This window comes from Camponotus floridanus, unplaced genomic scaffold (assembly GCF_003227725.1).
Source record: "Camponotus floridanus strain SB8 unplaced genomic scaffold, Cflo_v7.5 scaffold8, whole genome shotgun sequence".
Lineage (NCBI taxonomy): Eukaryota > Metazoa > Arthropoda > Insecta > Hymenoptera > Formicidae > Camponotus > Camponotus floridanus.
Genome location: NW_020229849.1, coordinates 893,722 through 907,769, shown reverse-complemented (window position 1 = coordinate 907,769; position 14,048 = coordinate 893,722). Strand labels below are relative to the sequence as shown.

General features: G+C 28.9%; 1 protein-coding gene across 1 annotated transcript in view; it reads left to right on the top strand.

Annotated features, from left to right (window-relative positions):
- Window positions 1-3,186: 3,186 nt before the first annotated feature.
- LOC105258693 (voltage-dependent calcium channel type A subunit alpha-1) overlaps window positions 3,187-14,048 on the top strand; it is a 200,741-nt gene continuing 189,879 nt past the window's right edge. The window contains exon 1 of the mRNA XM_025414293.1: window positions 3,187-3,593. The gene's annotated coding sequence lies outside the window, so the exon portion shown is untranslated. The remainder of the gene's footprint in view (window positions 3,594-14,048) is intronic.

Sequence of the window (14,048 nt, the reverse complement as noted above, 5' to 3'; positions counted from 1 at the left end):
GAATACTAGATCTTTAATTTTTTTGTCATTACATATATTAATACTGATTAATATGTTTACAAAATATTCACTTACGAATGGCAAAAAAAATTTATATGTATTGAATGATGCGCTTGCGCAGTGATTAATATCCAACGGCGACATACTGACTGATTGACCAATAAGCACACTCGATTCGAAATTCAAGTAAAAGTCAGTGTAACGATATAAGTCCATATTCTGAATCCTCTTTTATCGCTAAAAGTGGCTCTAAAAGTGTCTTATAAGCTTTCTAAATGACTATAAGCCAGATGTTCCATATTCTGAATCCTATTTTATCGATAAAAGTGCCTCTAAAAGGCACTTTTATCGATAAAATAGGATTCAGAATATGGAACATCTGGCTTAGGATAAAACAGGATTCAGAATATGGAACATAGAGTTTGAAGACGTGACGCCGTCGTGTAAAATTATCGCAGGTTTTTTAGTTTATTTGACGAGCATCCGCAATGTTTTTTATTATAATTGACGTGACTTGCATACGTTTTAATGATTATTTAACTTTTCCCGTTGCTCACTCGTTTCTCGCTGAGAGAATTATCGATCGTCAACGATAGCACACAACGACGCAGTCAATTCAGTGCGTAAGCAATAGTGTTGTTTACGGTGCTAAAAGCAATTATCGACGGGCTTTGTATGATGACCAAATGACGTATTTCTGCTTTTCACGGTTGGATTGATTAGAAAGTAAGTGAACGCGTTCTCTCGGAAGACTTCATATACGAGTCGTCATGACAATATTCCATTTCGCTCGATTTGCTATTATGACGTCCCTTTGCTTCTTGGAAGCAACCCTATAAGATACAATATTCCTAGAATATTGTATAAACATTATTAACACTTAATAATATTTATACAATATTTCTGTCATATTTAATTTTTAGCCATCGACCGACATTTATATAAAATTCGATAATAATAAAAATAATAAAAAAATAATTAAAAAAATAAAAAATAAAAAAAATATAATAAAATAATAAAAAAATTCGATAATAAAACTTTGGATAAAATTTATTATATATTTATTATTGCTCTAAGAGTGATTAATGATCATTGGTCAATTACAGTTATTCTATTCTTCTGAGGAATGGATGTGATTGGTCAGCTTTTAAGTTTGACATAATATCGGGCGAGCGCACAAAAAGATATAAATTTAGCTGTATTTATAAATTTAATGGAAATAAAAATTTTTTTATTTACATATGAAGTTACATGTTAATCGCCTTAAAATCTATATCTCTTTAAATTTTTTACGCTTTTGTAAATTTAAAATAAAAAATTTATCGCTTTTATTAATATTTTAATAAAAAATATTACCAAAGTAAATTTTTTATTTAATTTTACTTCTTGTTTTAGCATTAAAAGTAACGAATCGTTATTTTTGAAGTAACGGTAATGGTAACTAGTTACTTTTAAAAATAAGTAATTAATAACGGTAACGAGTTACTTTTTTTACTCGGTAACGAATAACGGTAACTAGTTATTTTTAAAAAGTAAAGCCCCTTGCACAATGCTAGACAACAGGCAATAAAAATAAGGAATAGAAACTATTCACCAATAAATACGCGGAATAGAAAATATTCGCCAATAGGAGCAGAGAATAGAGATCCAGGTAGATCATGAAACTCAAAATGACATCATTATAACGTTATCATGATTTTATTTATCACTTAAAATTTATTTAAACAAAAATGATTAAAAAATGAGTTAAAGATGACAAAAAGAATAATAAATTTTTAAATTTTCAATAATCGCATTATATAATTTTAAAAAGATTATGTTGCTTAAATTTATATTAATACATAATTTTAATTATTTAAAATATACATGAATAATTAAATAAATTGCGTAATATATATAAAAAATGATTATTATGATTGATTCTTAAGATTTCATACGCGAAGTATATACAGGGTGTCTCGAAACTCATAATCAATCTTTCAAAAATCCAGGTAGCAAGATGACGTCTTTAGACGTCATCTTGCTACCTGGGGACAGATTTCTGGGATCATTTGAAGACGATTTTTCCTCAACGAAAATGTCGAGGCACTAATAATTTTCGAATTATAAGTGATTGGAAATAAGGGTTTTTTCGTAAACTAAACTTTGTAGAAATAAAATATTAACAAAATCACATTCTTCGATTAATTTTAAATAGAGTTTACTTTAGTTGAGTTTTAATTTAAGGCTTAATTGCAAAGATATATGATGACAAAAATCGGGAACATGCAAAAAATGATGGCCTTCATCGACATTTTCGCTGAGGAAAAATCGTCTTCAAATAATCCCAGGAATCTGTCTTTGAAAAATTGATTATGAGTTTTGGGACACCCTGTATATATTCTCCAACAGAGTTCGCTAAAATTGTTATCAAAAATATCAAAAACAAATCACCAAAACATTGCCAAAAGTATATCAAATGAGATCATTATGATTTTTCTAAAATGACTTTTAGGTGACGTCATAATGATGTCATTATGACGTCACCTAAAAGTTTCATGTTCTACCTGGGTACTATTTTTGTTCTTATTGCCTGTTGCCTAGCATTGTGCAAAGGGCTTAACTTTCCCACCTCTGATTCTAGGGCCGGTATTCATAGTCCGATCTTATATTTAAGATTGTCTTAAGTCTGGTCCGAGGTTGACTTAAGACCTCATTCAACCAATCAAATAGCTGCATAGCATTTCAAGCTCGAACTTAAGACGATCTCAAATATAAGATCGGACTATGAATACCGACCTACGAAATATTATGTGCTTATAGATAGGTTAGGTTAGGTGATATACATATTTCATATATTTCATATATTTATATCAGATTTCACATATTTATTTCTAATTCGGGGTTAAATATTGTTGGAAAATGAATAATTTCCCAACAATATTTAACCCCGAATTAGAAATAAATATATGAAATCTGAAATAAATATATGAAATATGCATTTAGCGATGTCAAAAGACATTCAAGACGTAGCGAAAAAGATCGCGGAGTATCGCGCTTTCGAAAAGAGTGAAGTAGGGAACGTATTGTGCGGCGGGAAGCGGCGCGCCTGCGCAGAAACCGGTCCGCAGGCAACGGCGCGCCGACCGCTGATTGGTCGGCGCATGCGTGCTGAAATTCAAGCGGGAGTCGCAGTTAGTGTAGCGATCGTGGAGCGCGCTTGAAGGCGCGACGCCGTGTAGCCGCGTAGAATTATCGTAGGTATCTTTTTTTTTTCACCTGACGCGCGAGCCCGCGTTCGTTCTTTATAGTTTCAATGCGACGACCGCGACGTGTTCGTGATTATTTGCACGCGCTTTAGAGCCCCGCTCGTTTCGTTTTCCCGTTCTCGTGGCGCGCGCTTATTTCTCCGCCGGTCTTCGCGCCGAGAAAGTGCCGATTGCCGACGATGACATGTCGCGACGCGGTCGATTCAGTGAGCATGCAATAGTGTTGATTATGATACCGAAGGCGATCATCAATGGGCGATTAGTATGACGACTAGCTGACGGATGTACCTCTGTTCTACCTCCTCACGGCGTCGGCGGGGTTGACGATTGAGCGGAAAGTGGAAGGTAAATAAATGCGACCTTTCGAAAGATACATCCAACTTTACTTCGCATTTCTATAATATCAATATTTCAATTAAATGTACGATTTGTAATATACAGGGTACGATTTGTAATATACATTGTCCCAAAAGTCCGGACCGGTCGAATATTTCATAAAGTATTCACTTTAGAAAGAAATGTTTCAGACAAAAGTTGTATGTCTTGAAGGGAGCCATCAGATAGTGGCAATGATTTGACATGGGAGAGTCATTTGAAAGTCACGTGAAGATCACCGTCAATTTCTTAAATGGAACTCCCTATTTTTTATTACATATTCGTATAGCTTATCTCGAGAGCTTTCCAAAACTATAATAAAGTATTTCTTCATTGAGTACTTTTCAAGTTATGAGGCTTGAAATCATTTCTTAATTTTACATAAACCGTAAAATATCTTGTGAAATATTCATTTTTCGATTATCTTACGTTAATAACTTTTTGTACAAAATAATTAGAGGAATCAATTGTATAAAGGAAAAACATAGTTGTTTCTAAGAAAAAATATGTAATTTGCAATTAACAATTACATATTTTTTTTTTAAACAACTATGTGTTTTCTTTACACCAATTGATTCCTCTCATTATTTTGTACATAAAATTATTAAGGTAAGATAATAGAAAAATGAATATTTTACTAGATATTTTATGATTTATGCAAAATTAAGAAATGAATTCAAGCCTCATAACTCGAAAAGTACTCAATGAAGAATACTTTATTATAGTGTTTTGGAAAGCTCTCGAGATAAGCTACACGAATATGTAATAAAAAATGGGAGTTTCATTTAAGAAATTGACGGTGATCTTCACGTGACTTTCAAATGACTCTCTCATGTCAAATCATTGCCACTATCTGATGGCTCCCTTCAAGCCATACAACTTTTGTCTGAAACATTTCTTTCTAAAGTGTATAGTTTATGAAATATTCGACCGGTCCGCAACTTTTGGGGCACTCTGTATATTAAAAGAATGTATAAACAATTGTACTTCATATTCGAGAACTCATTATCACTGTGCGATTTAAGCAAGTCTCAGTTTTTCGATTATTTACACTTTTTTGCTTTAGAGATTATTGATGATTCATCTTGGATTTTTTAAATATTATACAATCATATGGTAATTTAATATTTTTATTGAGGATACTGCGGTATATTTGCTGCTGGAGAAGTCCAATTTTTTCATTCGATAGTATCTTGCCAATTGCTCTTCCTTCTCGGAAAGTTTGTTATTTACGAGATGAGTATTAGACGAAAACAAAACTCTTTCAACCGGACAATGTTGCCTGGGAAAGAGAAAATTGGTAGCTTTTGTCGAGTGTACAACTCACGATGAGCTTTTGCGAGAGTTGATTTCGAGATTTCATACGGGAGCACGGCAGGGAAACTTTCATCGAAACACGAGTGAAATCTTATAACCTATTACATTGGGGAAATAAAAGAAAGAATTAGTTCGACCTTTTGCAAAATGATACGTTAAAAAGAAGATATTTTATGAGCACTTTACTTGCATAAAAAAGTTTGTATTAAGTTATTCTGATTAATTTAATGATTAATTTCTCATGTTTATGAAAAAACTAAACGGTAAATATTTTATATTTTATGTTATATTTTACGATAAATACGTGTAATTCAGCTAATATTTACCAAATTTATTGTGACATATATTGTGAACGATATATCTCGTTATAGAATTGCGATCTAGACGTTTAGTTAATTATACGAACTACAATTAGCATATTTTGATTAATTAATTATTGTTCGCGCTCAAATGATTCTCAATATTATAATATTCGATTGAAATTTTTGCCTATTATTCGTGACGAATTTATTTCGTCATTTATCATTATTGGTTTAATTAATTTAGAGTCTGTTAAAGTGATTTCTTATTTTTATAAATTCTATTCATTTATTAGCGAGATATTAGCTAAACATTTAAAAAATTTTATTTTTGTTTATTTATCAGAATATTTTTCACAGAACGAAAGAGTTTATATAGACAATCGTTGTAAAATTTATAATTACAATAACATTAATGCAACTACGTTAATATTTCTATAAAAAGATGCTAACGTATCAATTAAAATTATTTCATCAAATAGTTAATAAGGAATTTCGCTAGATTATAAAATATGTGAGATTAATTTTTAATCTTGTATAATTATTTAAACAAATTTTTTTTCTCTTTCTCTCTTTCTCTTAAAATAAGTTTAGAATTTTGAAGATTACGGATTAAAAATTTTTAAAAATTTATTTTTTATCGAATTTTTTATTAAAAAATTTAATTTTAATTTTTAGATGTTTTCATAATTGATTATTCGAGTATTTATTATATTTGAATATATGATATGATACGTATTTACATAAAATTTTATCTAACATTCTCTTTCACAATATTCGAAAATATCCGATTTTTACGTTTAAAAAAATAGCAATAGAATATAACAAAATTGCGATAGATATGTGTAACATCAAAAACCAATTTTTGATATGAATATTTCTGAAGTTGTATTCAGTATCGGCTGTAAAATATTGAAAATTCAAATACCGAGCGACAATAATATCTGCGAAAAATACGCGTTGATGTAAAATCTCATCACAGCAGAATGAATACGTTTCAAATTTCCAAAGACACGACATTGACTTATTTGCGAATATTTTTATTAAAGATCCATTATTTCGAAGGTCCATATTCTATAGATATTATAAATGCAAATGTCGATTGTTTTTCACGGCAGATTTCTTACTTTATTCGTCTTGAAATAATTAAAATATTTTAATCCAGAAAATATCGCGTCGCTTGTTATCAACAAATAAATAATTGTTAGATATAATTATATTAATAAATTTATATACCATAAATCTTACTAATTTCTGTTAAAAATATTTTTGTGTTAAAAATATTTTTTCTGTTAAAAATATTTTTGTTTTTATCTTTCTATTTATTTCTTTAAAAAATGCGAGAAAGAATTAAAATGAAAAGAAAAAAATCTACAATATGCCATATGCAAGCTTGTTTTTCTATCGACTGTTGTTTACAAAAAAATAGGTCTTCCGACATCTGGCGATTATCCGCGATTACGTCCTTCGGTTCGTTACATGGTTTCATCGAGTCACTCACGCATCGAGAGAATAGGACTGTTGATTTTCAACGCAGACATGTCATTACTACTCTCTTTGTTCGATCCGTCACATTGAAATACGAGTAGCACTGTCACATGATATTTACGGGTAAAGTTCGATGGCCCATGAATTCAAAATTTTTTTGAAAGTTCACGCAAAAAAAATACAGAATATAAGATAAAAAAATATAGGACATTTGAAACGTCCAAATATTTTTTATATGACACGTAAATATTATAAAACAATTAGATATTATTAACTCAAAATTATTATTCAGAATATAATTTAATTCATTAATTCATAAACATATTTTATATTAAATATATGGAATTGCTAAACAGATTTCGAATATTTTATATATACATATGTATCATCTAATAAGATTATATGTATCTTTTATTTTATTTTAAACAACGAACATCTCGAATCAAATATGATCTAATAAATAGATAGAATTTTTTTCTGTACGAAATTAGAAGTGATAAAAAGGAAATATATAACGTATCTCAAAATATTTAATAAATATATTGAGCATTTTTACGATCATGGCATAAATACGTATTATAAAAATATACGTATTATAAAAATATTTTTTATAATTGCGTATTCACTATCGCGAAGTCAATGGATTTTCGTGTTTATCTCTACCTCGTTTGTTAAAGCTTTAGAATACGCGTGATTATATCCAGTGAATCGAGTGTGCATGCGTACACGCGAAAATTGTAATCATTGTCTTAACGAGATGTGTTATCACACGTACACACATCTCGACTTCTAATATATTATACTAATAGACATTGAATTTTTTAATAGGTAAAATAAATTCTCTGATAATTGTAATTTTTATTAACAAATTTTATTTTTTTGCAAATTGATATTTTCAATAATTTCAATTTAATTTTACTATAAAATTTTAAAAAATATGTAATATGTGTATAATGTTTCTTTTATCTTTCCTGATACTTTTTAAATTATTTTACGTAACTAGATATCTGATTTTGGGAAAAAAACACTCGAGAAATATATATAAAAATGTATGAATATATAAAATTGAAATAAAATTAAATTTAAAAGATATAATTTGATATTGTTAAGTTATATTTATGTGTATCAATCATATTGAAAATTTGTATATTATTATATTAGTTATGCATGAAATCTCCTGAGGCCACCGCTTACTACTTTATTAATTTTTTTTTTACAAAATCTTTTTATAAAATCGAAAGTGAATATTTCCTTGGAAGCATAAATTTAAAAAATAAAAATGATTTTGAGTAAAAGTATTAAAATGTGTTAAAAATTTACTAAACCATTCAATACTTAACTTCTTTCAAGTTCAGCTTAGTCAGAAAATTTTTTACTTTTTTGTTCCCATTTCTAAAAGTCCTAAGTTTCTTAAGTTTCATTAAGAATACGGCATTAAAGCCTAGAGCCGTTTTCCTGATTTGAATCTTTACTTCCTACTCTTTCGATGTGCGCGTATACAGTTTCTCTTGATCATCAGCACGGTTCTAAAAGCGTACGCAGATCTTTACAGCCAACAAATCGAGATTTCATCGTCGATTCAGTGTCCACCGGGTGATCGTATCTGAACGCGCGAGCAAGGAAACCTTAAATCACGCGATAGCGACAATTTGTGGGGTATGTCATGGATACGACCGGAATAGATTATTCTTGTGGACTCGATGAGGGATTAAGATCCCTCCTTCAAAGGGAGAACGTGATATTTTATATAGGGATAAAAGGAGGACGTGATATTTTATGTAGGGTACAAAATCTTAAAATATGGACGTCGATTTACATTGTCATTATATTTAATTAAAAATTGAATATAGAAGTTAGAATCCAAAATTTTAACATTAAATGCGCGAAAATACAGTATAATATTTTCTCAACCTTTTTCACTAGATAATTAAATCATAAGTATCATAATTATAATTATAATCGACTACAATATATCATACTTTTAAGGATCATTATATATCTTTTATATAAGAGAAGCGATAATTAATTTCAAGACACTCTATATACGTGAGATCTTATTATTTTTGTCAACGTCTTCAACTATGTGGAATATTAACTTGCCTTTAGAAATTAAAGTAATGTTAACATATAAACTATAAATTAATATTATTAGATTAATATAAAATATATTAAATTAATATTATAATATTAATATTATAATTAAATTAATATTAATATTAATATTAAATAAACTATAAATTAATATTATTAGATTGATAAAATATATTAAATTAATATTGATATTATAATTAAATTAAATATTAATATTAATATTAATATTTCCTTTCCGTTTAAAAATTGCGTTGTTTCCCAGATGGATGCTAATACATCGTAACTAGAAATATATTTGTAATATTTATTTACACATATATTATACTAATAACATTGTTTTCATGCCGCGGGAAAATAAAAATCGGAAATGCAATTTCTATTAAGTTGTAAAAGTCACACATAAAAACTGCTTATGTGGCTCGACACAGATAACATAATGCATATTTGTGTAAGATTCGTATTCACAATCAAAACGATTCAGTTGACACGTGCATTCTTGTTAAGTGACACGGATTAAAATGCATTGTGATGGCTCATCTCGCGATTTTTGCATATCTTTCCCCGATTTGCGTCGATGTTGCGTATTCGATATATATATACATAGCACATATACGGCGCCTTATACGTACATACATACATATGTATGTGTGCAGTGCTGTGGGTTTTCACGAGCGGCTGACCCATTCTACTTTTCTCTATTTTCCCGGTCTTTCCGGTCGCTTTAGATAGTCTGCATACGCATATCGCGTGCGCAAAGGCGACAGTGATACATCATCGCTCATCGGATAGACCTCTGTAAAGATAGTGTTCCATTTTTAAAATTTTGATATAATTCATAGAATGTCAAATAAAAAGTTCTAGATTTTATAATATGTTTTTGACAGAATTTTACGAATATAATATATATATATATATATATATATATATATATATATATATATACAGAGTGTCCCAAAAGTCTCGGACCGGTCGAATATTTCATAAACTATGCACTTTAGAAAGAAATGTTTCAGACAAAAGTTGTATAGCTTGAAGGGGGCCACCAGATAGTGACAATGATTTGACATGAGAGAGTCATTTGAAAGTCACGTGAAGATCACCGTCAATTTCTTAAATGGAACTCCCTATTTTTTATTACATATTCGTGTAGCTTATCTCGAGAACTTTCCAAAACACTATAATTAAGTATTTCTTCATTGAGTACTTTTCGAGTTATGAGGCTTGAAATCATTTCTTAATTTTGCATAAACCATAAAATATCTAGTAAAATATTCATTTTTCGATTATCTTACTTTAATACTTTTATGTACAAAATAATGAGAAGAATCAATTGGTGTAAAGAAAAAACATAGTTGTTTTTAAGAAAAAAATATGTAATTTGCAATTAACAATTACATATTTTTTCTTTGAAACAATTTATGTATTTTCTTTACATCAATTGATTCCTCTCATTATTTTGTACATAAACGTATTAAGATAAGATAATCGAAAAATGAATATTTTACTAGATATTTTATGGTTTATGCAAAATTAAAATATTATTTTAAGCTTCATAAATACTCGAAAGTAAATCAATGAAAAAATACTTTATTAGTGTTTTGGAAAGCTCCCGAGATGAGCTGTAAGAATATGCAATAAAAAGTAGGCAGTTCCATTTAAAAAATTGAGGGTGACCTTCAAGTAACTATTTAAGGTCAAATTAATGACACTATCTTATGTCTTCTTTAAAACCATATAACTTTTGTCCGAAACATTTTTTTGTATCTCACATATTTTTCAAAATATTTGCCTGTTAAAATTAAAATGAATCACCCTGTATATATTATATATGTTATATATGTTACTTTTGGATAATTGTTATATAAAAGTTGGTAATAATTTTTTGAAGTTGAAGGTTAAAATATTTCTATAATAAATGATCTCATAATTATTATGTTAATTCATCATTAATATTCAATTAATTATTTCCACACAAATTAATAATTATGTTTGAAGATCTTGAGGCGGCTTCGAATTATTTTTTAGAAAATTTTAAGTTTTACTTTCTACTCTCATTCCATAAATAATTTAATAAAATTTGAAATAGGTCGAAAAATTAATTTCTCACAAGGTCATCTATATTCGTACGTATCAGCAATTACATAATTATTTTATCGTACTTTAACTTTGCGTTATTGACAGAAAAAGAGGTGGAATACCGTTCTTTGGCATTTATCTATGTTTGCTTAACAAGGCGGTAGCAAGAAACTTCGTAAAGGCAGGAATGCCACATTGACGCGTACGGTTATAAGCCCAACGTACATCGCGATCAATCCTTTGATGTAGGGAACTACGCTTTACGTGGCAGTGAAATTAGCGAATGTAGGCAAATGTAGGCACTGGATTTACGAGCAGCTGTGGTTCGAAATATTCTCTGTTCGCTGCTGCCGCCAATTTATCGATCAAATCATCCTTTATCGATGATTATTGATGCTTGAATGACACGAGCAAGCAAGATGCTGTATTTAATTATATACATATAAATTAAGTTTCCTTAATATTTACTCATATACTGGATATTTCGCTCGAATTCTGATAATAACATCTTTAAAAATGTATAAAAGTTTAATTATTATTTCATATTTCCACTATTTCATACTAGTAAGCAAAATTTTAAATGTATATTTTATATTATTCCATATTTTATATTATTACATATTATATTACATTCCATATTTTATATTATTATATTTCCATTATTGTTATTTAATTTATAATTATCTATATTTATATAAATATATATATATATATATATATATATATATATATGGATATTTCTAAATTAAACAATAATAATAGAATATAATAAATAAAATATGTGTAATTAATTAATTATACATACATACACATTAATTAATTATATGATACATTTAATATGTCTCTTTTCAATATATTTATATTAATTTTAAATTTATTTATATTTATATTTATTTATATTTTAAATATATTTATATTAATTTCAATATATTAATTATATTAATTTATATTAATTAATTGAATATCAAACACTGATTAAATATGATTAAATGTAGAGCATTTTTAGAATAAAAAATTTCTCTAAGGTAATTGCATAATAAACCTAAATACCCTTATAAATAGGTATTATCCATTTTTTTTATATCTCCTCTTAGAAAGAGAGCACAATTATTGACTTTGCCAACTTTTATGGCAGACAGTCGATTGACAAGACTTGGTTTGAAAAAGTTCTACGGCGATAATTAAGAATTATGCTTTGCTTCTCGTTAAAAGTTAGATATAGAGGAAAATTCTGCAGGCGCGCGTGACGCTATATTTGTCTCGATATTGACACATAGATATTTACGAGCGTGTGCGCACGAGAGGAAGAAACTTGCCCTGAAGGGCTTAACCCTAAATCAGGTTTCCAGACAATCATAATGGATTTACTCGGAGGATTCTGCGACGCTGGAATACTAATTGGTGCCTCGGTTGCTCTGTCTCGAGTAGCACTCTGAGTTTGTCGCGGAAACATTTCGAAAACTGCAATGCAACGGATCTAATGATTCTTGGGAAATCGACATTGAATAACGCATAACAGCGTTGCATATATCACATGCAGTGTTTGCTGGTAGATAAAATTATCTAGATAATCATCTAGATAAAGAAATGGATCATCTTTATCTTTAACTAGATGAAGAAATACAAAGTATCTTTATCTTTATCTTAGATGAAAAATATATGTCATCTTATCTAAAAATTGTCTAAGATGACGTTTTCATTATGCCAAAAGTTTTCCAAAAATCTAAAGCAAGCTTCTAAAAATCTATCTAAAATGTCTAAAATATATTTTTTATATTATTATTATTAATATATTATTATTATATTATTAATATATTATAAATATATTATAAATATATTATAAATATAAATTAATAAATAAATATTTATCATATCATTTATATACCTTTTTGCTATTATTTAAATATTCTTTAGGAAAAGAGAAAGAATATGTGTTTATGATTTTAATATTCCATTTATAATCTGCGTCACATTTTTTACAAATATTTATAGTCTTCTAAAATAAACAAAAATATCTAATAGATATAATTATTTAGAAAATCGCAATAATTATCTCATCTTTCATCTAGATTAAGTAAAAGCAAAATCATCTTTATCTCATCTAAGATAAATTTACGGATTTTTATCTTTATCTTTATCTAGATAATTTTGAAATTATCTACAGCAAACACTGATCACGCGCTTCATTGCTTATGAATAATGCATTATTCGACAAATTTATTTATATTATATGTTTCCAACGTGTCGCGAATAAGAGCTGAATATGGTATATTTTGATATTGGCAAAGAAAAAGACATTGACATTTTTATGTTAACAACTTCGAGTATATATTTGCAGTTCGCCCCTGTTGCATTTGACTCGGTCTCACGCTGTTGCTCTCTTATATGCAAAACGAGTGTGTAAGGTAGATCCGCTCTGCATCATGAAGCAATATCTGTTCAGATTACCATGATATTTTTCCGGCCGTTATAAATGAAAAGACATCGCTTTGAAATTTTTATCCCTGTCAGTGCTTTTTTATATGCTTGACTTTAATAGAGCAAAGCGTATCAGAATTTTTGTCAGTCAAAATTTAATTTTGAAGCGACACATTTTTAAAAAAATTGTTTAAATATTTAATATAAAATATTTCTCGACAAATCTTTTAAGTTAAAATATTTTCTCAAGGTATATAAATTTGGACTCATATGGGAATAAGGGGAAGAGAAAGAAAGACTGTTTTTCGCTTCGTGAAATAATATTTATATGCATTCGATTATATTTCAAAAAAATTTGGCTGTCCCAAAATCTTTGTTGAGGAAAAATTGATTTCGATTCGATCGTTTTGCGGCAAAACGTACAGAGTATGCGAGTTCAAAACTATGTCCGTATTCGTGCCACGTCACTAGCAACGACAGCTTTGATAAAAATCGGAAACGAAATTCGTGTCAAAAGTGCGACATTCAAGCTTTTATTTCGTGCTCGTTGCCGTGGGGAATGGCGCGAGAATGAAATTGCGAGGGAGCGAGAGAGGTTTCTCTGTAGGGAACACGGCCCCCGGTACATGTTTAATGAAATAGCTCAAATAAAATATCTGGGAAAACAAAAATATCGCCCCCAGGTGATGATGAGCCAGCTCGATCGTATCAGCATTCACGTTTGTCTATTCGCTGC